Source organism: Triticum aestivum, chromosome 3A (assembly GCF_018294505.1).
Source record: "Triticum aestivum cultivar Chinese Spring chromosome 3A, IWGSC CS RefSeq v2.1, whole genome shotgun sequence".
Classification (NCBI taxonomy): Eukaryota; Viridiplantae; Streptophyta; class Magnoliopsida; order Poales; family Poaceae; genus Triticum; species Triticum aestivum.
This window is the reverse complement of record NC_057800.1, coordinates 110,679,098-110,706,970: the sequence shown is the minus strand read 5'-3', so window position 1 is coordinate 110,706,970 and position 27,873 is coordinate 110,679,098.

The following is a 27,873-nucleotide window of genomic DNA, read 5'->3' as shown; positions in this document are numbered from 1 at the left end:
TGGGATGTTACAAACCTACCCCCCTTAAGATGAATCTCGCCCTCGATAGTCGGGTTGGCTAGAAAATAGGTGAGGGTGGTCTTTGAGAAAATCTTCCTCTCGCTCCCAGGTGGCTTCATCCTCCGTGTGGTGGCTCCACTGAACTTTGCAAAACTTGATAACTTTGCTGCGAGTGACTCGGCTGGCAAACTCAAGAATCTTGACTGGTTTCTCCTCATAGGTCAAATATTTATCCAACTGAATTGCTTCCAATGGCACTGTGTCTCTCAAAGGTATGTCAGCCATCTCCGCGTGACACTTCTTCAACTGAGAAACGTGAAACACATCATGAACTCCTGTTAATCCTTCTGGCAATTCCAACTTGTAAGCCACTTCTCCCATACGTTCCAAAACTCGATATGGTCCTACAAATCGTGGCGCTAACTTCCCCTTAACTCCAAAGCGCTTAATCCCTCGAAGTGTGGATACTCGAAGATAAGCTCTGTCTCCGACTTCGTAAACTGTCTCCTTGCGTTTAGGATCTGCGTAGCTCTTCTGCCTGGACTGGGCTACCTTGAGCCTATCGCGAATCAACTTCACCTTCTGTTCAGACTCCTTAATCAAATCTGGTCCAAACAACTGGCGGTCTCCAACTTCGTCCCATGACAACGGTGTCCTGCACCTCCTTCCGTACAAAGCCTCGAAAGGGGCCATCTTCAAACTGGTCTGATAGCTATTATTGTAAGAGAACTCTGCATATGGCAAATTATCGTCCCAACTAGATCCATAATCTAGCGCACAAGCTCTCAGCTTATCCTCCAAAATCTGATTGACTCTCTCAGTCTGTCCATCTGTCTGCGGATGAAAAGCTGTACTAAATTCTAGCCTAGTACCTAAAGTCTCATGCAACTGCTTCCAGAACTTTGAGGTAAACTGGGTTCCTCTATCTGATACGATGCTCCTCGGAACTCCATGCAAACATACGATCCTGGTCATGTATATCTTTGCCAACCTAGCACTGGTGTAAGTGGTCTTTACTGGGATGAAATGTGCTACCTTCGTCAATCGATCAACTACAACCCAAATCGAGTCATAGCCTGAACGAGTCCTTGGTAATCCCATGATAAAATCCATGCCTACTTTATCCCACTTCCATTCGGGTATCGGCAATGGTTGCAACAATCCTGCTGGCTTCTGATGCTCTGCCTTTACTCTCTGACATACGTCACAAACTGCTACATACTCCGCAATATCCTTCTTCATTCCGTTCCACCAGAAAATATCCTTCAAATCCAAATACATCTTGGTATTTCCTGGGTGAATCGAATACGGTGAATCATGTGCCTCTTGCAAAATCAACTTCCTGATCTTCAGGTTGTTGGGTACATAAACATGGTCTTCAAACCATAGGGTGTCGTGCTCATCCTCACGAAATCCTTTAGCTTTTCCTCTGCTCAGTTTCTCCTTTATAGCGGCAATCTCTTTGTCAGTTTTCTGAGCTTCTCTGATTCTATCCATCAAAGTTGACTGAATTTCCAATGCTGCCACATAGCCTCTCGGAACTATTTCTAAACATAGCTCACGAAGATTTTCTGCTAACTCCTTGGGTATTTCTCCCGTCATTAACCTATTGACATGGCTCTTGCGGCTTAATGCATCAGCTACTACATTAGCTTTTCTGGGATGGTAATGTAATTTCATATCATAATCCTTGATAAGCTCCAACCATCTCCTTTGTCTGAGATTCAACTCCTTCTGTGTGAAAATGTACTTCAAATTCTTATGATCCATGTACACCTCACAATGATTTCCAATGAGGAAATGTCTCCATGTCTTCAATGCATGCACTACGGCTGCTAACTCCAAATCATGCGTGGCATAATTCAATTCATGAGGCTTCAGTTGTCGTGAAGCATACTAAACAACTCTCCCTTCCTGCATAAGCACTGCTCCAAGTCCTCGACGTGAAGCGTCGCAATACACCTCATAGTCCTTGGTTTGATCTGGCAAAATCAACACTGGTGAGGTAACCAAACGGTTCTTCAATTCCTGGAAACTAGCCTCACACTCCTCAGTCCATTTGAACTTAGTATCCTTCTTCAGCAACTCCGTCATAGGTTTCGCGATCCTTGAGAAATTCTCAATAAACCTCCGGTAGTATCCTGCGAGTCCAAGAAAACTCCGGATCTCTCCAACAGTAGTTGGGGCTTCCCACTTGGTCATGGTTTCAACTTTAGCGGGATCTTCTGCTATACCTTCTCCAGATATAACATGTCCGAGGAATCCTACTTCCTTCAACCAAAATTCACATTTGCTGAACTTGGCATATAATTGATGTTCTCTGAGCTTTCCAAGTACCAAACACAAATGTTCCTTATGCTCCTCTTCATTCTTCGAATAAACCAGGATATCATCAATGAACACTACGATGAACTTATCCAAAAACTCCATAAACACTTTGTTCATCATGTTCATAAAATAGGCAGGCGCGTTAGTCAGTCCAAATGACATAACGGTATACTCATACAGCCCATACCTAGTGGTAAAAGCTGTCTTCGGAATATCCTGTTCTCGAATCTTCAACTGACGGTATCCTGATCGCAAATCGATCTTGGAAAACACTTTAGCTCCTTGCAATCGATCAAACAGATCATTGATCATTGGTAGCGGGTACTTGTTCTTGATTGTTACTTCATTCAATCCTCGATTGTCAACAACCATCCTTAACGATCCATCCTTCTTCTCTACTAGAAGTACTGGTGATCCCCAAGGCGAAGAACTTGGGCGAATGTAACCTTTATCCAGTAACTCCTTAATCTGCTTCTTAATTTCCACCAAATCTTTTGCTGGCATCCTATATGGTCTCTTCGGTATTGGCCCAGTGCCTGGCAAAAGCTCAATCAAAAACTCAATGTCTCTATCCGGTGGCATGCCTGGCAACTCTTCGGGAAATACATCAGGAAAATCCTTTACCACTGGTACTTCCTCCTGCACAACTCCTGATAAGGAATTTACTTGTGTCCTCTTTGGTACATGCTGGGATACATACTTGATCCTTCTCCCTTGTGGTGTGGTAAGCAATATTGACTTACTAGCACACTCAATATTCCCTTCATACTTTGATAACCAATCCATGCCTAATATCACATCCAATCCTTGAGATTCCAATACTATTAGGTCTGAGGGAAAAACATAGTTACCAATCCTTAATGGTAACCGATCACACCATAGACTTGCCACATACTCTGCTCCTAGTGAGGTTACTAACATGGGTGACCTAAGGGCTTGGGTTGGTAGGTTATACTTATCCACAAATCCCCTTGATATGTATGAATGCGATGCACCAGTATCAAAAAGAACGAGTGCAGTAAATGTCTTAACCAAAAACTTACCTATTACTGCATCGGGCTGAGCTTCAACCTCCTCCACATTAATGTGGTTCACCTGTCCCCTGTTGAAAGGGTTCGGCTTCTTTCCAGAGCTTCCATTGCCGTTTTGGCCTTCAGGACATTCATTTGCATAATGTCCTGGCTTCGAACACTTATAGCAAGTGACGTGGCTCAAGTCCTTCTTGGCTGGGGTTGATGGGGTGCTGCGGTTCTGTCCGTTGCTTCCTCCATTCCCATTACCATTCTTGGTGCCATTGTGATTGTGCGAGCTACCTACTCCATGGGTATGCTGAAAATGTCCTCCTGGTCTAGGGGTAAAACGTGGCTTCTGCTGAGCTCCTGAATTATACTTTCCTTGTCCATACTTCCTCTTGCGGTTCTCAATTTGCTGCTGCTTCCCTTCAATCATAAGAGCACGGTCTACCAACTCCTGGTAGTTGTTGAAGGTGGCTACCATCAACTGCATACTCAACTCATCATTCAGTCCTTCCAGGAATTTCTCCTGCTTAGCTGCATCCGTAGCAACATCATCTGGGGCATAACGTGCTAGCTTACTAAACTCCTCCACATACTGGCCAACTGTCCGTCCTCCTTGGCGCAAGTTACGAAACTCACGCTTCTTCATGGCCATTGCTCCTGCTGAAACATGGGCAGTACGAAAAGCCTGCTGAAACTGGTCCCATGTGACAGTGTCGACTGGGAAGGTGGCTGTGAAATTCTCCCACCAAGATGCTGCGGGTCCTTCTAACTGATGTGCGGCAAACTTAACCTTCTCCACATCTGTGCATCCTGCTGTGGTCAACTCCCTAGCTATCTTGCGGAGCCAATCATCTGCTACTATCGGCTTGGTGCTACTGGAAAACACCAGCGGATTTAGCCTAAGAAAACAGGCTAAGTGGTCAACAGGTGGTGGTGGTGGTGGGGTGTTGTTGTTGTTCCCCTGATTCTGATTCTGAACTAGCAACTGCATCAAGGTGTTCTGCTGCTGGATCAACTGGGTGAGCTCCGGCGGAAAGGCAAGTCCGGGGTCACGTCTCGGAGGCATCTGAGGGTTTAGAAAAGATGAGATATAAGAATAGAGGGGGTCTAAAGAGAAAACACTACCCATATGCACATGAGGCAAAAGCACACAATTCACTTCAATCAATCAAACAAGGACATACAATCGATCTAGCTATCGCAAAAGTGCTCGGACTACTATATTTACATGGTGGACTACTACTACTGATGAGGTGGTCTACTAGAAATATTCTACGGTTGTAGACTCCATGATATCTGCTCCTACTTCATCCACATAGTCATCATCGCTACTATCTGCTTCCGAGTCGGTGCCATCGATGATGATGTAGTCTTCTGAGCTAATCTCTTTGGGTTCTTCGTCTTCATCTACTGGTGTTGGGTCTCCCATAAATATTCCTAGCTTCATAGTTAGGTTGGCATTCTTATCCACCAATATTTCAATTTCTTCTTCATAATCTTCACGTGTAGCCTTGAGTTCTTCCTCTAGTTCCTTGATTCTAGTCTTAGCCTTCTTCAGATCTATCATGTCGGCGCACATCTGATTCTCCTGTCGTCGAATGTGCTGGTTTAACTCCTGAATAAAAGCTGCAATTGATCTATCTTTCCTGGTGCTGATCATCTCCCATTGTTCATCTCGGCGCCCACAAATCTGGTAGATAGTATCCTTAAGATCCTTGCGGTAGACTTCTCCAATGCGTCCCATGGCGATGTGAGCTGCCATGCTCTTTCCTAGACTCCAAGTTGGGGCATTAAAAGAAAACTCTATGGGCTCAGTGACTGGCATGAACGTCCTTCCTGGAACTTGAACTTGAATCATCCAACGCTCTTCTTCAGGTAAAGTGGCGTTGTAGGTTCCCGTGAAGCTTGGTACTCCTATGTTCAGGTATCTAGTGACTTCCTTCAAGTGGCGTCCAAAGGGTGTATCTTCGTCCGGTTGGGTGAACTTGTTCCTTGCATCCGCCATCCTAAAGAGTAGAAAAGATGAGAAGTGAGAAGAGAAGAGAGTGAGTAGTGATCTAGGTATTTAGCTTAGTGGTCGTGTCCTACAGTCAGCGTGTGCTCTGATACCATCTCTGTAGCGACCAGACCTCAAACAGTCTGATCTTTGTGCTCCGGTGTCATCCCTGGATCAGTAATGCTGACACCACACAGTACTCGGAGGATTTATAGCAGAGTAGCAATCACACACTTATTACATCGAGTGTCTCAAAAGAGAACTTATTACAATAAATATGGCTTAAGACCATCTAATAACGATAACAGCGGAAGGCTTGGAAGATAAGTGAGTCCATCAACTCCAATGGCATCACTGAGTATAGAACCACGACCTAAAAACTCCTTAATCATCGTCTGAAAAGTCTGCAACATTAACGTTGCAGCCCGAAAACGGGTCAGCACATGGAATATGCTAGCAAGGTAACACATAGAGAGTAATGGAATGCAACAGCTATACTATATGCATATTTGGCTGGTGGAAAGCTCTATGGTTACAGTTTTTGCATAAAGCCAATTTTTCCCTACTTCAAAGGAATAAATTTAATTACTATCATGGTGGTTGTTAAACATTGAGAATGATTGACAGCATTCTCAATCCCAATTAAGTAACATCATTAAAACCAAACAAAATTAATTTTAGAGTAACATGTTGAGATTCACATGATAATCCAGGTACTAGATACTCAAGATGTCCATAACCGGGGACACGGCTAACCATGATTAGTTTGTTACACTCTGTAGAGGTTTGCGCACTTTTCCCCACAAGACTCGATCGCCTCCATTTGGTTTCTCGCACTACAGGGTGTTTGAGAAACGGATGACCGAGACATAGTCTTTCAGAAGCGCTAGCACCTTACGATCGGGTAGACCGTACCACCTACATCCCCTACATCTGCTAGTCTACCACTGTAAGAGTTCGCACAACTTATTCAACTATGCCAGAGCCCATAATGGCTTGTGGCTGCACACAGAAGTTTCTAGTATGAATAATCTCATGATCCCTTTGAGCCTGGGTGGCGGTCCAAAAGAAAAAAAAATAGGCAAGTCCTGGAAACCCCAGGTGCCTCAATCCACCCAGATGTGTGTTAGGTTGCCACCTTAGATAAACCATTAATTAACAATCTCACATCTGTCATGGATATCACTCACCCAATCCACGTCTACTAGCATAGCATGGCATAATAAGCAAATGCAGAAGTAACTCCCAAAGGTTTGATAATAAACAGGTAATAGGTACTACCTCATCTACTTCCCATCCCACAATTTAATTAGATCCTAATCATGCAATGTGTGAGGATTGATCTAATGCAATAAAACTGGGTTGTAGAAAAAGGCATGATCAAAGTGTTACTTGCCTTGCTGATGATCCGCGAAACCTAGAGATTCGAAGTAATAGGCGGCGCACTCCGGGTATTCTATCACAGACAAACAACAAGCATACAATAAGTACTCATCTAATGCACAGGTAAAACTCAAATCGAAGATCTAACCAGAAATTTCAACTTAAGAACCCTGGTTTGCAAAAGAATCAAATCGAACGCAGCAAAAGAAATCAAACGGCGAAAGAAAACAACTTCGTTCTAGTAATCTGGATCTAGGGCAAATTTTACAGTAGCAAAAACTTGTTTAAGTTGATTATTCGGAAAGAGGGTTTCGAGACGAAACTCCAAGCGCTTGAATCGCCTGATTCCGACAAACGAGCGAAAAGTTATACCAAAACGAAAATCGGATCAGAAATCGTGATCAAAAAATAACCGCGGAAAAATCCGATGAAAAAGAAAAACGACGAACAATTTTTTTAAACAACAAGGAAAACGAGGCAGCGGCGAACCTCGGGCGGCGCGCTGCTCCGGCGAGTCGGCGGCGGGTCGGCGGCGGCGGCGGCTGGCGGCGGCTAGGTTTAGGGCGGCGGTGTGGGCTAGCTCGGCTCGGGCCTCGGGCGCGCCTTATAAAGGCCCCGGCCAGGCGGTGTCCTGGCCGAGTACGGCCCAAAGTCGGTTTCGCGTTTTTTTAAATAATTCCACTTGGAAGAAAAATAAAAGAAATACTAAATAAACTCCAAAATTCACGAAATAAAATTTCTCGGGTTTCTAAAATCAAGCCCGATAAAGTGAACATTTATCTGGGCCCAAACTACAACTTTGAAAAACGCGCATTTTTCCTAAATTCAAATAAAATACCGAAAAACTCCGAAATAAATCTTATTTGATTTTTTTATTAAATCCTCAATATTTCTATATTTTGGGAAAGTCATTTTATTCCCGCTCTCATATTTTTGTAATAGAAACAATTGATGATAAAATAAATAAAATCAAATGATCCTGTCTACATAATTTGAGAAAACTCAAATATGTAAATAACGAAATCCCCAATTCTCTCTGTGGGTCCTTGAGTTGCTTAGGATTTTCTAGGATCAAAACCAAAAGCAAAATAAAATATGATATGCATGATGATCTAATGTATAACATTCCAAATTGAAAATTTGGGATGTTACAATACTCTAGATGCATGCTGGATAGCGGTCAATGTGTGGACTAATATTAGTAGATGCAGAATCGTTTCGGTCTACTTGTCACGGACGTGATGCCTATATACATGATCATGCCTAGATATTCTCATAATTATTCGCTTGTGCCCAAAAAGAGAAGGCCCAAAAAAAGAGAAAGAAAAAAACAAAAGAAAAAGAGAGAAGGGACAATGCTAATATCCTTTTTCCACACTTGTGCTTCAAAGTAGCACCATGATCTTCATGATAGAGAGTCTCTTATTTTGTCACTTTCATATACTAGTGGGAAATATTCATTATAGAACTTGGCTTGTATATTCCGATGATGGGCTTCCTCAAATGCCCTAGGTCTTCGTGAGCAAGCAAGTTGGATGCACACCCACTTAGTTTCTTTTGTTGATCTTTCATACATTTATAGCTCTAGTGCATCCGTTGCATGGCAATCCCTACTCACTCACATTGATATCTATTGATGGTCATCTCCATAGCCCATTGATACGCCTAGTTGATGTGAGACCATCTTCCTCCTTTTTGTCTTCTCCACAACCACCACTCTATTCCACCTATAGTGCTATGTCCATGGCTCACGCTCATGTATTGCGTGAAAGTTGAAAAAGTTTGAGAATACTAAAGTATGAAACAATTGCTTGACTTGTCAGCGGGGTTGTGCATGATTTGAATATTTTGCGTGACGAAGATGGAACATAACCAAACTACATGATTTTGTGGGGATGAACTTTCTTTGGCCATGTTATTTTGAGAAGACATAGTTACTTTGTTAGTATGCTTGAAGTATTATTATTTTTATGTCAATATTAAACTTTTGTCTTGAATCATATGGATCTGAATATTCTTGCCACAATAAAGAAAATTACACTGATAATTATGTTAGGTAGCATTCCACATCAAAATTTCTGTTTTTATCATTTACCTACTCGAGGACGAGCAGGAATTAAGCTTGGGGATGCTTGATACGTCTCCAATGTATCTATATTTTTGATTGTTCCATGCAATTATATTATCCATCTAGGATGTTTTATATGCATTTATATGCTATTTTATATGATTTTTGGGACTAACCTATTAACCTAGAGCCCAGTGCCAGTTTATGTTTTTTCCTTGTTTTTGAGTTTTACAGAAAAGGAATACCAAACAGAGTCCAATTGACGTGCCAATTTTTGATGATTTTTTATGGACCAAAAGAAGCCCCCGGAGTAAAAGAGTTGGGCCAGAAGAGTCCCGAGCCATCCACGAGGGTCGAGGGTGCGCCCTACCCCCTGGGCGCGTCCCCTATCTCGGGGATGACTCGGAGACCCCCCTGACGTGAGACTAACGCCAAAAATTCCTATAAATACAGAAACCTCCAGAAAATAACCTAGACCGGGAGTTATGCCGCCGCAAGCCTCTATAGCCATCAAAAACCAACCGGGACCCTATTCTGGCACCCTGCCGGAGGGGGGATCCATCATCGATGGCCATATTCATCATCCCGACGCTCTCCATGACGAGGAGGGAGTAGTTCACCCTCAGGGCTGAGGGTATGTACCAATAGTTATGTGTTTGATCTCTCTCTCTCTCTCTCTCTCGTGTTCTTGATTGCACGATCTTGATGTATCGCGAGCTTTGCTATTATAGTTGGATCTTATGATGTTTATCCCCCTCTATCTCTTGGGATGAATTGAGTTTTCCCTTTGAAGTTACCTTATCGGATTGAGTCTTTAAGGATTTGAGAACACTTGATGTATGTCTTGCATGTGCTTATCTGTGGTAATAATGGGATATTCATGTGATCCACTTGATGTATGTTTGGTGATCAACTTGCGAGTTCCTTGCCCTTGTGAACTTATGCATAGGGGTTGGCACACGTTTTCGTCTTGACTCTCCGGTATAAACTTTGGGGCACTCTTTGAAGTTCTTTGTGTTGGTTGAATAGATGAATCTGAGATTGTGTGATGCATATCGTATAATCATACCCACAGATACTTGAGGTGACATTGGAGTATCTAGGTGACATTAGGGTTTTGGTTGATTTGTGTCCTAAGGTGTTATTCTAGTATGAACTCTAGGATAGATCGAACAGAAAGAATAGCTTCATGTTATTTTACTACGGACTCTTGAATAGATCGATCAGAAAGGATAACTTTGAGGTGGTTTCGTACCCTACAATAATTTGTTTGTTTTTCTCCGCTATTAGTGACTCTTTGTTGCATGTTGAAGGATAGTGAAATGATCCTATTATGTTATTATTGTTGAGAGAACTTGCACTAGTGAAAGTTGAACCCTAGACCTTGTTTCAACACATTGCAATACTGTTTGTGCTCACTTTTATCATTAGTTACCTTGCTGTTTTTATATTTTTCAGATTACCAAAACTTATATCTACCATCCATATTGCACTTGTATCACCATCTCTTCGCCGAACTAGTGCACCCATACAATTTACCATTATATTGGGTGTGTTGGGGACACAAGAGACTCTTTGTTATTTGGTTGAAGGGTTGTTTGGGAGAGACCATCTTCATCCTACACCTCCCACAGATTGATAAACCTTAGGTCATCCACTTGAGGGAATTTGCTACTATCCTACAAACCTCTACACTTGGAGACCCAACAACATCTACAAGAAGAAGGTTGTGTAGTAGACATCAGGTGCGCATGTCGGAGCGGGCCGGGTGGGATTTGATGGAGTCAGTGACCTTCCTTCCTCGATATCCATTGCAAGTGTGGTGGTGACCTTTGTTGTTCGATGCTCTTGGTGGCGACCGGCTCTTGTCATGAGTTGACTTTACGCTTGTGTGAGGATGGTCTTCACTTGAGTGGCACCTCACGTCATGATTGTGTTTATGCATGTAGCCGATGAGATTGCAAAAAGTGGTAGCTGAAGGAAATATGCCCTAGAGGCAATAATAAAGTTGTTATTTATATTTCCTTATATCATGATAAATGTTTATTATTCATGCTAGAATTGTATTAACCAGAAACTTAGTACATGTGTGAATACATAGACAAACCGAGTGTCCCTAGTATGCCTCTACTAGACTAGCTCGTTAATCAAAGAAGGTTAAGTTTCCTAGCCATAGACATGTGTGCTTTCATTTGATGAACGGGATCACATCTTTTGAGAATGATGTGATGGACAAGACCCATCCGTTAGCTTAGCACCATGATCGTTTAGTTTATTGCTATTGCTTTCTTCATGACTTATACATGTTCCTATGACTATGAGATTATGCAACTCCCGAATACCAGAGGAACACTTAGTGTGCTATCAAACGTCACAACATAACTGGGTGATTATAAAGATGCTCTATAGGTGTCTCCGATGATGTTTGTTGAGTTGGCATAGATCGAGATTAGGATTTGTCACTCCGATTGTCGGAGAGGTATCTCTGGGCCCTGTCGGTAATGCACATCACTATAGGCCTTGCAAGCAATGTGACTAATGAGTTAGTTATAATATGATGCACTACGGAACGAGTAAAGAGACTTGCCGGTAACGAGATTGAACTAGGTATGATGATACCGACGATCGAATCTCGGGTAAGTAACATACCGTTGACAAAGGGAACAACGTATGTTGTTATGCGGTTTGACCGATAAAGATCTTCGTAGAATATGTGGGAGCCAATATGAGCATCCAGGTTCCGCTATTGTTTATTGACTGGAGTTGAGTATTGGTCATGTCTACATAGTTCTCAAACCCATAGGGTCCGCACGCTTAACGTTTGATGACGATCAGTATTATGAGTTTATGTATTTTGATGTACCGAAGGTAGTTCGGAGTCCCGGATGAGATCACGGACATGACGAGGAGTCTCGAAGTGTTCGAGACATAAATATTGATATATTGGACGACTATATTCGAACACCGGAATAGTTCCAAGGTATATCGGGTATTTTTCGGAGTACCGGGGGGTTATCGGAACCCCCGGGGGCTTATTGGGCCTCATGGGCCTATTGGTGGAAGAGAGGAGACATGCCAAGGCAGGGCACGTGCCCCCTAGCCCAAACCGAATTGGACTAGGGGGGCGGCCCCCCTTTCCTTTTCTCGTCCCCCACCTTCCCCCTTCTCCTTGTTGGAATAGGAAAGGGGGGCTGAATCCTACTTGGAGTAGGATTGCCCCCCCCCATGGCGTGCCTCCTCCCCCTGGCCGGCCTCCTCCTCCCTCCCCCCTTTATATACGCCGAAGGGGGGCACCCCAAAGACACACCAAAGTTTCTCTTAGCCATGTGTGGTGCCTCCCTCCACAGAAACACACCTCGGTCATATCGTTGTAGTGCTTAGGCGAAGCCCTGCACCGGTAACTTCATCATCACCATCACCACGCCGTCGTGCGGATGAAACTCTCCCTCGGTCTCAGCTGGATCAAGAGTTCGAGAGACGTCATCGAGCTGTACGTGTGCAGATCACGGAGGTGCTGTGCATTCGGTGCTTGATCGATTGGATCGCGAAGACGTTAGACTACATCGACCGCGTTACTTAACGCTTTCGCTTTCGGTCTACGAGGGTACGTGGGCACACTCTCCCCGCTCATTGCTATGCTTCTCCTAGATAAATCTTGCGTGATCGTAGGAATTTTTTTGAAATACTACGTTCCCCAATAGTGGCATCCGAGCCAGGTCTATGCGTAGATGTTATATGCACGAGTAGAACACAAAGAGTTGTGGGCGATAATAGTCATACTGCTTACCAGCATGTCATACTTTGATTCGGCGATATTGTTGGATGAAGCGACTCAGACCAACATTACATGACCGCGTTCATGAGACTGGTTCTACCACCGTGCTTTGCACACAGGTGGCTAGTGGGTGTCTGTTTCTCCAACTTTAGTTGAATCGAGTGTGACTACGCCCGGTCCTTGTTGAAGGTTAAAACAACACACTTGGCGAAAAAACAATGTGGTTTTTGATGCGTAGGTAAGAACGGTTCTTGCTAAGCCCGTAGCAACCACGTAAAGCTTGCAACAACGAAGTAGAGGACATCTAACTTGTTTTTGCAGGGCTTGCTGTGATGTGATATGGTCAAGACGTGATGATATATAAATTGTTGTATGAGATGATCATGTTTTGTAACAGTTATCGGCAACTAGCAGGAGCCATATGGTTGTCGCTTTATTGTATGAAATGCATTCGCCATGTAATTGCTTTACTTTATCACTAAGCGGTAGCGATAGTCGTAGAAGCAATAGTTGGTGAGACGACAACGATGCTTCAATGGAGATCAAGGTGTCAAGACGGTGACAATGGTGATCATGACGGTGCTTTGGAGATGGAGATCAAAGGCACAAGACGATGATGGCCATATGCTACTTCTTGAGCACTGCGTTGGTTTTCCCTTGAAGAGGAAAGGGTGATGCAGTAAAGCAGCTTAAGTATTTCCCTTAGTTTTTGAGAACCAAGGTATCAATCCAGTAGGAGACCACGTGCGAGTCACCTCGTACCTACACAAACAAATAAGAACCTCGCAACCAACGCGATAAAGGGGTTGTCAATCCCTTCACGGCCACTTGCAAGAGTGAGATCTGATAGAGATGATAATAATAAGATAAATATTTTTGGTATTTTTATGATATAGATTGAAAGTAAAGATTGCAAAATAAAGTAGATTGGAAACTTGTATGATGGGGAATAGACCCGGGGCCATAGGTTTCACTAGTGGCTTCTCTCAAGATAGCATTAGTATTATGGTGGGTGAACAAATTACTGTCGAGCAATTGATAGAAAAGCGAATAATTATGAGAATATCTAGGCATGATCATGTATAAAGGCATCATGTCCGTGATAAGTAGACCGAAACGATTCTGCATCTACTACTATTACTCCATACATCGACCGCTATCCAACATGCATCTAGAGTATTAAGTTCATAAGAACAGAGTAACACCTTAAGCAAGATGACATGATGTAGAGGGATAAACTCATGCAATATGATGTAAACCCCATCTTGTTATCCTTGATGGCAACAATACAATACGTGTCGTTTCCCTTTATATCACTGGGATCGAGCACCGCAAGATTGAACCCAAAGCTAAGCACTTCTCCCATTGCAAGAAAGATCAATCTAGTAGGCCAAACCAAACAGATAATTCTAAGAGAGTTGCAAAGATAAACCAATCATACATAAAAGAATTTAGAGAATATTCAAATATTGTTCATAGATAGACTTGATCGTAAACCCACAATTCAACAGATCTCGACAAACACACCGCAAAAGAAGATTACATCGAATAGATCTCCAAGAGAATCGAGGAGAACTTTGTATTGAGATCCAAAGAGAGAGAAGAAGCCATCTAGCTACTAGCAATGGACCCGAAGGTCTCAACTAAACTACTCACACATCATCAGAGGGGCCATGGAGTTGATGTAGAGGCCCTCCGTGATCAACGACCCCTCCAACGGAGCTCCAGAAAAGGCCCCAAGATGGGATCTCTTGGGTATTGAAGGTTGTGGCAGTGGAAATAGGGTTTCGTAGTGCTCATGGATGTTTGCAGGGTACATAGATATATATTGGAAGAAGTAGGTCGGTGGAGCAACGAGGGGCCCACGAGGGTGGAGGGCGCGCCTAGGGGGGTGGGCGCGCCCCCTGCCTCGTGGACACCTTGTTGATTGCTTGACGTCCACTCCAAGTCTCCTGGATCACGTTTGTTCCATAAATAATGGTCCCGAAGGTTTCATTCTGTTTGGACTCTGTTTGATATTCCTTTTCGGCAAAACACACTAAAATAGGCAAAAAACAGCAATTTGGGCTGGGCCTCCGGTTAATAGGTTAGTCCCAAAAATAATATAAAAGTGTAAAATAAAGCCCATTAACATCCAAAATAGATAATATAATAGCATGGAGCAATCAAAAATTATAGATACGTTGGAGACATACGTACCAAGCATCCCCAAGCTTAATTCCTACTCATCCTCGAGTAGGTAAATGATAAAAACAGAATTTTTGATGTGGAATGTTTCCTAACATATTTCTCAATGTAATTTTTCTTTATTGTGGCATGAATGTTCAGATCCGAAAGATTCAAGATAAAAGTTTAATATTGACATAGAAATAATAATACTTCAAGCATACTAACTAAGCAATCATGTCTTCTCAAAATAACATGGCCAAAGAAAGTTATCCCTACAAAATCAAATAGTCTGGCTATGCTCTATCTTCATCACACAAAATATTTAATCATGCACAACCCCGATGAAAAGCCAAGCAATTGTTTCATACTTTTGATGTTCTCAAACTTTTTCAATCTTCACGCAATATATGAGCATGAGCCATGGATATAACACTATGGTGGAATAGAATGGTGGTTGTGGAGAAGACAAAAAGGAGAAGATAGTCTCACATCAACTAGGCGTATCAACGGGCTATGGAGATGCCCATTAATAGATATCAATGTGAGTAAGCCGGGATTGCCATGCAACAGATGCACTAGAGCTATAAGTGTATGAAAGCTCAACAAAAGAAAGTAAGTGGGTGTGCATCCAACTTGCTTGCTCACGAAGACCTAGGGTAATTTGAGTAAGCCCATCATTAGAATATACAAGCCAAGTTCTATAATGTAAAATTCCCACTAGTTTATGAAAGTGACAACATAAGAGACTCTCTATCATGAAGATCATGGTGCTACTTTGAAGCACAAGTGTGGAAAAAGGATAGTAACATTGCCCCTTCTCTCTTTTTCTCTCATTTTTTTATTTGGGCCTTTTTTTCTTTTGGCCTCTTTTCTCTTTTTTTTCGTCCGGAGTCTCATCCCGACTTGTGGCGGAGTCATAGTCTCCATCATCCTTTCCTCACTGGGACAATGCTCTAATAATGATGATCATCACACTTATTTTTACTTACAACTCAAGAATTACAACTCAATACTTAGAACAAAAGACGACTCTATGTGAATGCCACCAGCGGTGTACCGGGATATGTAATGAATCAAGAGTGACATGTATGAAAGAATTATGAATGGTGGCTTTGCCACGAATACGATGTCAACTACATGATCATGCAAAGCAATATGAAAATGATGAAGCGTGTCATAACAACGGAATGGTGGAAAGTTGCATGGCAATATATCTCGGAATGGCTATGGAAATGCCATAATAGGTAGGTATGGTGGCTGTTTTGAGGAAGGTATATGGTCGGTTTATGGTACCGGCAAAAGTTGCACGGTACTAGAGAGGCTAGCAATGGTGGTTGGGAGAGGGTGCGTATAATCCATGGACTCAACATTAGTCATAAAGAACTCACATACTTATTGCAAAAATCTGTTAGTTATCGAAACAAAGTACTACACACATGCTCCTAGGGGGATAGATTGGTAGGAAAAGACCATCGCTCGTCCCCGACCGCCACTCATAAGGAAGGCAATCAATAAATAAATCATGCTCCGACTTCATCACATAACGGTTCACCATACGTGCATGCACCGCTAATCACAAACTTCAACACAATTATTTCTCAAATTCACAACTACTCAACTAGCATGACTCTAATATCATCATGTCCATATCTCAAAACAATTATCAAGTATCAAACTTCTCTTAGTATTCAATGCACTTATATGATAGTTTTTATAATGCCATGTTGTTCTAAAGGACTCTCAAAATAATATAAGTGAAGCATGAGAGTTCAATTATTCTATAAAATAAAACCACCGCCGCGCTCTAAAAGATATAAGTGAAGCACTAGAGCAAAAACTATATAGCTCAAAAGATATAAGTGAAGCACATAGAGTATTCTAATAAATTCCAATTCATGCGTGTCTCTCTCAAAAGGTGTGTACAGGAAGGATGATTGTGGTAAATTAAAAATCAAATACTCAAATCATACAAGACGCTCCAAGAAAAACACATATCATGTGGCGAATAAAAATATAGCTCCAAGTAAAGTTACCGATGAACGAAGACAAAAGAGGGGATGCCTTCCGGGGCATCCCCAAGCTTAGGATTTTTGGTGTTCTTGGATTTACCTTGGGGTTCCATGGGCATCCCCAAGCTTAGGCTCTTGCCACTCCTTGTTCCATAATCCATCAAATCTTTACCCAAAACTTGAAAACTTCACAACACAAAACTTAAAAGAAAATCTCTGTGAGCTCCGTTAGCGAAAGAAAACAAAACACCACTTCAAGGTACTGTAATGAACTCATTCTTTATTTATATTGGTGTTAAACCTACTATATTCCAATTTCTCTATGGTTTATAAAATCTTTTACTAGCCATAGATTCATCAAAATAAGCAAACAACACACGAAAAACATAATCTGTCAAAAACAGAACAATCTTTAGTAATTTGTAACTAACATAAACTTATGGAACCCCAAAAATTCTGAAATAAATTTCTGGACGTGAGGAATTTATCTATTAATGATCTGAAAAAATAATTAACTAAATATCACTCTCCAATAAAAAATGGCAGCAATTCTCATGAGCGCTAAAGTTTCTGTTTTTTACAGCAAGTTCAACAAGACTTTCCCCAAGTCTTCCCAACGGTTCTACTTGGCACAAACACTAATTAAACACAAAAAACACAACCAAAACAGAGGATAGATAAATGATTTATTACTAAACAGGAGCAAAAAGCAAGGGATAAAAATAAAATTGGGTTGCCTCCCAACAAGCGCTATCGTTTAACGCCCCTAGCTAGGCATAAAAGCGAAGATAGATCTAGGCATTGCCATCTTTGGTAGGCAATCCATAAGTGGCTACCATAATATATTTATATGGTAATTTAAATTTCTTTCTAGGTAAGTGTTCCATGCCTTTCCTTAACGGAAATTGGAATCTAATATTCCCTTCCTTCTTATCAATAATTGCACCAATCGTTTTAAGGAAAGGTCTACCAAGAATAATAGGGCATGAAGGATTGCAATCTATATCAAGAACAATGAAATCTACGAGCACATAATTCCTATTTGCAACAATAAGAACATCATTAATCTTTCACATAGGTTTCTTAATAGTGGAATCCGCAAGGTGCAAGTTTAGAGAACAATCATCAAATTCACGGAAACCTAGCAAATCACACAAAGTTTTTGGGATCATGGAAACACTAGCACCCAAATCACACAAAGCATAACATTCATGGTCTTTAATTTTTATTTTAATTGTAGGTTGATAACCCACAAGTATAGGGGATCGCAACAGTTTTTGAGGGTAGAGTATTCAACCCAAATTTATTGATTCGACACAAGGGGAGCCAAAGAATATTCTCAAGTATTAGCAGCTGAGTTTTCAATTCAACCACACCTGGAAACTTAATATCTGCAGCAAAGTGTTTAGTAGCAAAGTAATATGATAGTAGTGGTAATGATAGAAAAAGGTAACAGTAGCAAAAGTAATATTTTTGGGTTTTGTAGTGATTGTAACAGTAGCAACGAAAAAGTAAATAAGCGAAGGACAATATATGGAAAGCTCGTAGGCATTGGACCGGTGATGGAGAATTATGCCAGATGTGATCGATCATGTAACAGTCATAACCTAGGGTGACACAGAACTAGCTCCAGTTCATCAATGTAATGTAGGCATCTATTCTGAATATAGTCTTACGTGCTTATGGAAAAGAACTTGCATGACATCTTTTGTCCTACCCTGCCGTGGCAGCGGGGTCCTATTGGAAACTAAGGGATATTAAGGCCTCCTTTTAATAGAGTACCGGACCAAAGCATTAACACATAGTGAATACATGAACTCCTCAAACTACGGTCATCACCGGGAGTGGTCCCGATTATTGTCATTTCGGGGTGGCCGGATCATAACACATAGTAGGTGACTATAGACTTGCAAGATAGGATCAAGAACTCGCATATATTCATGAAAACTTAATAGGTTCAGATCTGAAATCATGACACTCGGGCCCTAGTGACAAGCATTAAGCATAACAAAGTCATAGCAACATCAATCTCAGAACATAGTGGATACTAGGGATCAAACCCTAACAAAACTAACTCGGTTACATGATAAATCTCATCCAACCCATCACCGTCCAGCAAGACCACGATGGAATTACCCACACACGGCGGTGAGCATCATGAAATTGGTGATGGAGGAAGGTTGATGATGATGATTACGACGGATTCCCCTCTCCGGAACCCCGAGCGGACTCCGAATCAGCCCTCCCGAGAGAGTTTAGGGCTTGGCGGCGGCTCCATATCGTAAAACGCGATGAATCCTTCTCTCTGATTTTTCTCCCCGAAAGTGAATATATGGAGCAGGGTTGAGGTCGATGGAGCATCAAGGGGCCCATGAGGCAGGGGGCACGCCCAGGGGGGCAGGCGCGCCCCCCACCCTCGTGGACAGGTGGAGGCCCCCCTGGCGTGGATCTTTCTTCCAGTATTTTTATCTATTCCAAAATAATTCTCCGTTGATTTTCAGGTCATTCCGAGAACTTTTATTTCTGCACAAAAATAACACCATGGCAATTCTGCTGAAAATAGCGTCAGTCCGGGTTAGTTCCATTCAAATCATGCAAGTTAGAGTCCAAAACAAGGGAAAAAGTGTTTGGAAAAGTAGATACGACGGAGACGTATCAACTCCCCCAATATTAAACCTTTGCTTGTCCTCAAGCAATTCAGTTGATAAACTGAAAGTGATAAAGAAAAACTTTTACAAACTCTGTTTGCTCTTGTTGTCGTAAATATGTAAAGCCAACATTCAAGTTTTCAGCAAATATTATGAACTAACCATATTCACAATAACACTTACGTCTCATGTTTACTCATGTCAATGGCATAATCAACTAGCGAGAAATAATAATAAATCTCGGATGACAATAGTTTCTCAAGATAATTATGATATGATATGACAAGATGGTATCTCGCTAGCCCTTTCTGAGACCGCAAAACATAAATGTAGAGCACCTTTAAAGATCAAGGACTGACTAGACATTGTAATTCATGGTAAAAGAGATCCAGTCAAGTCATACTCAATGTAAACTAACAGTAATGAATGCAAATGACATCGGTGCTCTCCAACTGGTGCTTTTTAATAAGAGGATGATGACTCAACATAAAAGTAAATGGATAGGCCCTTTGCAAAGGGAAGCATGGATTTGTAGAGGTGCCAGAGCTCGATTTTGAAATAGATATGAATAATATTTTGAGCGGTATACTTTCATTGTCAACATAACAACCGAGAGATCTCAATATCTTCCATACTACACACATTATAGGCGGTTCCCAAACAGAATGGTAAAGTTTATACTCCCCATCCTCCAACAAGCATCAATCCATGGCTTGCTCGAAACAACGAGTGCCTCCAACTAACAAGTGTCCCGAGGGAGTTTTGTTTGCAGTTATTTTGATTTGATTTGCATAAAGCATGGGAATGGGCATCCCGATGACCAGCCATTTTCTCGTGAGTGAGGAGCGGAGTCCACTCCTCTTGAGAATAACCCGCCTAGCATGGAAGATACAGACAACCCTAGTTGATACATGAGCTATTCGAGCATACAAAACAAAATGTTTATTTGAAGGTTTAGAGTTTGGCACATACAAATTTACTTGGAACGGCAGGTTGATACCGTATATAGGTAGGTATGGTGGACTCATATGGAATAACTTTGGGGTTCATGGAGTTGGATGCACAAGCAGTATTCCCGCTTAGTACAGGTGAAGGCTAGAAAAAGGACTGGGAAGCAACCAACTAGAGAGCGACAATAGTCATGAACATGCATTAAAATTAATCAACACCAAATGCAAGCATGAGTAGGATATAATGCACCATGAACATAAATATCGTAGAGGCTATGTTGATTTTGTTTCAACTACATGTGTGAACATGTGCCAAGTCAAGCCACTCGAATCGTTCAAAAGAGGATACCACCCTATCATACCACATCACAACCATTTTAATAGCATGTTGGCACGCAAGGTAAACCAATATAAGCTCCTAGCTAATTAAGCATGGCATAAGCAACTACAATCTCTAATTGTCATTGCAAACATGTTTATTCATAATAGGCTGAATCAGGAACGATGAACTAATCATATTTACAAAAACAAGAGAGGTTGAGTTCATACCAGCTTTAATCATCTCAATAAGTTCATCATATAATCATCATTATTGCCTTTCACTTGCACGACCGAATAGTGTGGAAAATAATAATAGTGCATGTGCATTGGACTAAGCTATAATCTGCAACCATTCAATTCAAGAGAGAAGACAAGGTAATATGGGCTCTTTGTTAGATCAACAGTAATGCATATAAGAGCCACTCAACATTTTTATTATGGTCTTCTCCTCTCGACCCCCCAAGAACAAGAAAATAAATAAACATATTTACACGGAAAAGCTCCCAACAAGCAAAATAAGAACATGAGATCTTTTTTTGGGGTTTTCTTTTTAATTACTACTACAGGCATGGAAAGTAAACTAGCTAAAAAGCTACAACTATTTTTTTTGTTTTTCTTAAGGTTTATTAAACACACAAGTAGAAAGCATAAAAATGAAAATAAACTAGCAGGGATATTACAGTGAAAAAGTATGAGCACCGACAACTAGCATGGGTGTGTGAACATAAATGTAATGTTGGTGAGAAATACGTACTCCCCTATGCTTAGGATTTTGGCCTAACTTGGTCTATGGCCACGGCTGGCGTGGCGGATATCCAAGTAATAGTTGGGGTCGTACTAAGAAGAATCCCCCTGGTGCCACTGGTTGGCAATCTCTTCCGGATTCCACTGATAAACAGACTACCGGTGAGGACCAAATTGTTGTTCCGGCTCTGGCTCTATAGCTGGTGTGGGGTTTCGGTAGGCGTGAATGGCCTCCGGCGGAACAAGGTACTTGCCTGCAGATAAGTCAAACAAGGAAGGAGCAGGCAAAGTAATAGTCTCAGGGTGATTTTTATCAAATATCAACTTGTACTTAAGCATCTTTTCCTTATTCTTAACGATAAAATCATGCGCTACCATACTCTTATAGTCTAGAAAAACATGAGGCAACAATTTCTCTTCCTTCTCATAATGCCTAATAGGTATGTTAAAGAGTGCAGCGAGGCACGAGGCGAAGACGCCTCCAAGGACGGGGCCCTTAGTACGGTTAAGATTTAACCGCTTTGCAACAATAGCGCTCATACTAAATGTGTCATCACGGAACAAGGCATGGCACAAAATAACAATATCAGGGGAACTAAGGTTGCCACAGTTTCTGCGACCAATTAAGCATCTACTAGCAAATATTGCGAAGTAACGTAAAACAGGAAAATGTATGTTAGTGATTCTTGCATCGGAAACTCTCCTCGTTTCCCCTACAGCAATTGTATCAATAAACCCTTCCACATCGTCACGATGCGGTTCCTCCACACTGCCCTCAAAAGGGATCAAACAAATCCGACAAAAGTCACGAAGTGACATATCCTTATGCTCATCATATAAATAAAATTCCACCGAAGGTGGTGAGCTCCTAGCATGGAAATGAAAGTTTTGCACAAAGATATTGGTGAGTAAGAGATACTGTTCGCGTTGGTCGTGGAGGAAGGCGGTGAGGCCTGCATTCTCAGCCAACTCATAAAAATCATCATAAATCCCGGCTGCTCTCAAGAAATTATCACAAGGCCATTCACATGGCCGAACTTCTGCAGTGCGAGGGAGATTATATTTGGGCCTCTTATCCTCCTCACTTTGCTTATCCTTCGAGCTTCGGCTCGATGAGCCCCTCAAAAATCTCTTCATCTTTTTCTGAAAATATCTAAATTTTTTAGTAACATCAAAATAGAAGTGAACCAAGCTCAACAAAATTGATAGCAACTACTCCCACAAATGCCTATAGGATATATCATGCATTAGAACTACTTTCGACCATATAAATTTGACATGCAAGCTCAAGAACAGGGTCACCTAAGCAGCAAAAATTTGCAATGAATAAAGCACTAGAACAAAAACTAATTGGACCAATGGAGGAGTCACATACCAAAGAACAATCCCCCAAAGCAGTTTTGCAAATGGAGCTTTGAGCAAGGAGATCGAAAATGGCAGCAAAATGAGCTTGGACTCGGGTTTGAGCTGGTTGGTGATTTTTGTTGGAGGAAGAAGAAGTGTGTGGTAGCTGGAATAAGTGGAGGGGAGCCACCATGGGCCCATGAGGTAGGGGGCGCGCCCAGGGGGTGGGCGTGCCCTGGACCCTTGTGGCCAGGTGCTTGCTCCCCCTGCTATGTTCTCAGTGCCAGATATTCTCAAATATTCTAGAAAAAATCATATTTAAATTTTAGGGCATTTGGAGAACTTCTATTTTTGGGGTATTTTCTTATTGCATGGATAATTCAGAAAACAGACAGAATATACTATTTTTTACTTTATTTAATATAAATAACAGAAAGTAAAAGGAGGGTACAGAAAGTTGTGCCTTCTAACTTCATCCATCTCATGCTCATCAAAAGGAATCCACTAACAAGGTTGATCAGGTCTTGTTAACAAACTCATTTCGAATAACATGGAACCAGAGAAATTTCGAATAACACTATGTTACCTCAACGGGGATATGCATATCCCCAACAATAAGAATATCATATTTCTTCTTGACAGTAGGAAGAAGAAATTCAAAACCTCTAATAGTAACTGTTAAAAAAATTCAATAGAATTGATACTGTGGACTTGAGGTTGTTTCATCGGAAAGTGTACCATATGCTCATTCCCATTAACATGAAAAGTGAAATTGCCTTTGGTGCAGTCAATAACAGCCCCTGCAGTATTCAAAAAGGGTCTTCCAAGAATAATAGACATACTATCGTCCTCGGGAATATCAAGAATAACAAAGTCCGTTAAAATAGTAACGTTTGCAACCACAACAGGCACATCCTCACAAATACCGACAGGTATGGCAGTTGATTTTTCAGCCATTTGCAAAGATATTTCAGTAGGTGTCAACTTATTCAAATCAAGTCTACGATATAAAGAGAGAGGCATAACACTAACACCGGCTCCAAGATCACATAAAGCAGTTTTAACATAGTTTCTTTTAATGGAGCATGGTATAGTTGGTACTCCTGGATCTCCAAGTTTCTTTGGTATTCCACCCTTAAAAGTATAGTTAGCAAGCATGGTGGAAATTTCAGCTTCCGGTATCTTTCTCTTGTTAGTAACAATATCTTTCATATATTTAGCATAAGGATTCATTTTAAGCATATCAGTCAAACACATACGCAAAAAGATAGGTCTAATCATTTCAACAAAGCACTCAAAATCCTCATCATCCTTTTTCTTGGATGGTTTAGGAAGAAAGGGCATGGGTTTCTGAACCCATGGTTCTCTTTCTTTACCATGCTTCCTAGCAACAAAGTCGCTCTTATCATAACGTTGATTCTTTGATTGTGGGTTATCAAGATCAACAACAGGTTCAACCTATACATCATTGTTATTGCTAGGTTGAGCATGAACATGAACATCATCATTAACATTATCACTAGGTTCATGTTCATTACCAGATTGTGTTTCAGCATCAGAAATAGAAATATCATCGGGATTCTCAGGTGTGTCTACAACAGGTTCACTAGAAGTAGGCAAAGTTCTATCATTTTTCTTTTTATTCTTCTTAGAAGGACTAGGTGCATCAACATTAGTTCTCTGAGAATCTTGCTCAATTCTCTTGGGGTGCCCCTCAGGATACAAAGGTTCCTAAGTCATTTTACCTCCTCTAGTTTCAACTCTAACAACAAAGTCATTATTTTTACTATTCAATTCATTAAGCAAATCATTTTGAGCTTTAAGTACTTGTTCTACTTGAGTGGTAACCATAGAAGCATGTTTACTAATAAGTTTAAGTTCACCTTTAACACTGGCCATATAATCACTCAAGTGTTCAATCATACAAGCATTATGTTTCAATTGTCTACCAACATAAGCATTAAAATCTTCTTACTTAACCATAAAGTTATCAAATTCATCCAAACATTGGCTAGCAAACTTTGCAGGAGGGATTTCAGCTTTATCATATCTATAGAGAGAATTTACCTTTACTACCTGTGTCGGGTTATCAAGACCATGTGTTTCTTCAATAGGTGATGAATTAAGACCATGTATTTCTTCAACAGGAGGTAAATTCTTAACATCTTCAGCTTTTATACCTTTTTCTTTCATAGATTTCTTTGCCTCTTGCATATCTCCAGGACTGAGAAATAGAATACCCCTTTTCTTTGGAGTTGGCTTAGGAGTTGGTTCAGGAAGTGTCCAATTATTTTCATTAGTCAACATATTATTCAATAGAATTTCAGCTTGATCAACAGATCTTTCCCTGAAAACACAACCAGCACAACTATCCAGGTAATCTCTGGAAGCATTGGTTAGTCCATTATAAAAGATATCAAGTATTTCATTTTTCTTGAGAGGATGATCTCAGGCAAAGCATTAAGTAATCGGAGAAGCCTCCCCCAAGCTTGTGGGAGACCCTCTTCTTCAATTTACACAAAATTATATATTTCCCTTAAAGCGGCTTGTTTCTTATGAGCGGGGAAATATTTAGTAGAGAAGTAGTAAATCATATCCTGGGGACTACGCACACAACCAGGATCAAGAGAATTAAACCATATCTTAGCATCACCCTTTAATGAGAACGGAAATAATTTAAGGATATAATAGTAGCGAGTTTTCTCATCATTAGTGAATAGGGTAGCTATATCATTTAATTTAGTAAGATCTGCCACAACAGTTTCAGATTCATAGCCATAGAAAGGATCAGATTCAACCAAAGTAATTAACTTAGGATCAACAGAGAAATCATAATCCTTATCAGTAATAAAGATAGTTGAAGTAGCATAAGCACGATCATATTTCATTCTAGCATTCAGAGTTTTTTCTTTCAGCTTAGCTAATAATTTCTTAAGATCACTTCTATCATTGCAGGCAAGAAAGTCTCTAGCATTTTCTTCATCCATAACATAACCTTCAGGAACAACAGGTAATTCATATCTAGGGGAGAATCTTCATCATCACTTTCATCAATATTATCAATTTCAATAATATCATTTTCTCTAGCCCTAGCAAGTTGTTCATCAAGAAATTCACCAAGTGGCACAGTAGTATCCAACATAGAAGTAGTTTCATCATAAGTATCATGCATAGAAGAAGTGGCATCATTAATAACATGCGACATATCAGAATTAATAGCAGAAGCAGGTTTAGGTGTCGCAAGCTTACTCAAAACAGAAGGTGAATCAAGTGCAGAGCTAGATGGCAGTTCCTTACCTCCCCTCGTAGTTGAGGGAAAAATCTTGGTTCTTTGGTCTTTCAAGTTCTTCATAATGATAAGCAGATATAAATCCCAAGTGACTTAAAGAATAGAGCTATGCTCCCCGACAACGCCGCCAGAAAATGTTCTTGATAACCCAAAAGTATAGGGGATCACAACAGTTGTCGAGGGTAGAGTATTCAACCCAAATTTATTGATTCGACACAAGGGGAGCCAAAGAATATTCTCAAGTATTAGCAGCTGAGTTGTCAATTCAACCACACCTGGAAACTTAATATCTGCAACAAAGTGTTTAGTAGCAAAGCAATTTGATAGTAGTGGTAACAATAGAAAAAGGTAACAGTAGCAAAAGTAATATTTTTGGGTTTTGTAGTAATTGTAATAGTAGCAACGGAAAAGTAAATAAGCGAAGGACAATATATGGAAAGCTCGTAGGCATTGGATCGGTGATGGAGAATTATGCCAGATGCGATCGATCATGTAACAGTCATAACCTAGGGTGACACAGAACTAGCTCCAGTTCAGCAATGTAATGTAGGCATGTATTCTGAATATAGTCATACGTGCTTATGGAAAAGAACTTGCATGACATCTTTTGTCCTACCCTCCCGTGGCAGCGGGGTCCTATTGGAAACTAAGGGATATTAAGGCCTCCTTTTAATAGAGTACCGGACCAAAGCATTAACACATAGTGAATACATGAACTCCTCAAACTACGGAAATCACCGAGAGTGGTCCCGATTGTTGTCACTTCGGGGTTGCCGGATCATAACACATAGTAGGTGACTATAGAATTGCAATATAGGATCAAGAACTCGCATATATTCATGAAAACATAATAGGTTCAGATCTGAAATTATGGCACTCGGGCCCTAGTAACAAGTATTAGGGATAGCAAAGTCATAGCAACATCAATCTCAGAACATAGTGGATACTAGGGATCAAACCCTAACAAAACTAACTCGATTACATGATAAATCTCATCCAACCCATCACCGTCCACCAAGCCTATGATGGAATTACCCACACACGGTGGTGAGCATCATGAAATTGGTGATGGAGGAAGGTTGATGATGACGATGGTGACGGATTCCCCTCTCCGGAGCCCCGAACAGACTCCAAATTAACCCTCCCGAGAGAGTTTAGGGCTTGGCGGTGGCTCCGTATCGTAAAACATGATGAATCCTTCTCTCTGATTTTTTTCTCCCTGAAAGTGAATATATGGAGTCAGGGTTGAGGTTGGTGGAGCATCAGGGGCCCCACGAGGCAGGGGGGCGCGCCCAGGGGGCAGGCACGCCCCCACCCTCTTGGACAGGTGGAGGCCCCCCTGACGTGGATCTTTCTTCCAGTATTTTTTATATATTCAAAAATAATTCTCCGTTGATTTTCAGGTCATTCTGAGAACTTTTATTTCTGCACAAAAATAACACCATGGCAATTCTGCTGAAAACAGCGTCAGTTCGGGTTAGTTCCATTCAAATCATGCAAGTTAGAGTCCAAAACGAGGGCAAAAGTGTTTGGAAAAGTAGATACGACTGAGACGTATCATAGGTTCCCACTCATCATAAAGTTTTCTAGGGATAGAAACTTCCAATTCAAGTTTTTCTTCATAAGATTGCATCAAAGCATCAACGATATGTTTAGTAAAAGCTTTATTTTGACTATAAGCATGAGGAGAATTTAGTACAGATTGCAACAAGGAAATACAATCTATTAAAGAGCAATTATCATAATTAAATTCCTTGAAATCCAAGATAGTGGGTTCGTTGCTATCTAAAGTTTTAACCTCTCCAATCCCACTTTTAACAATTTTTGCAT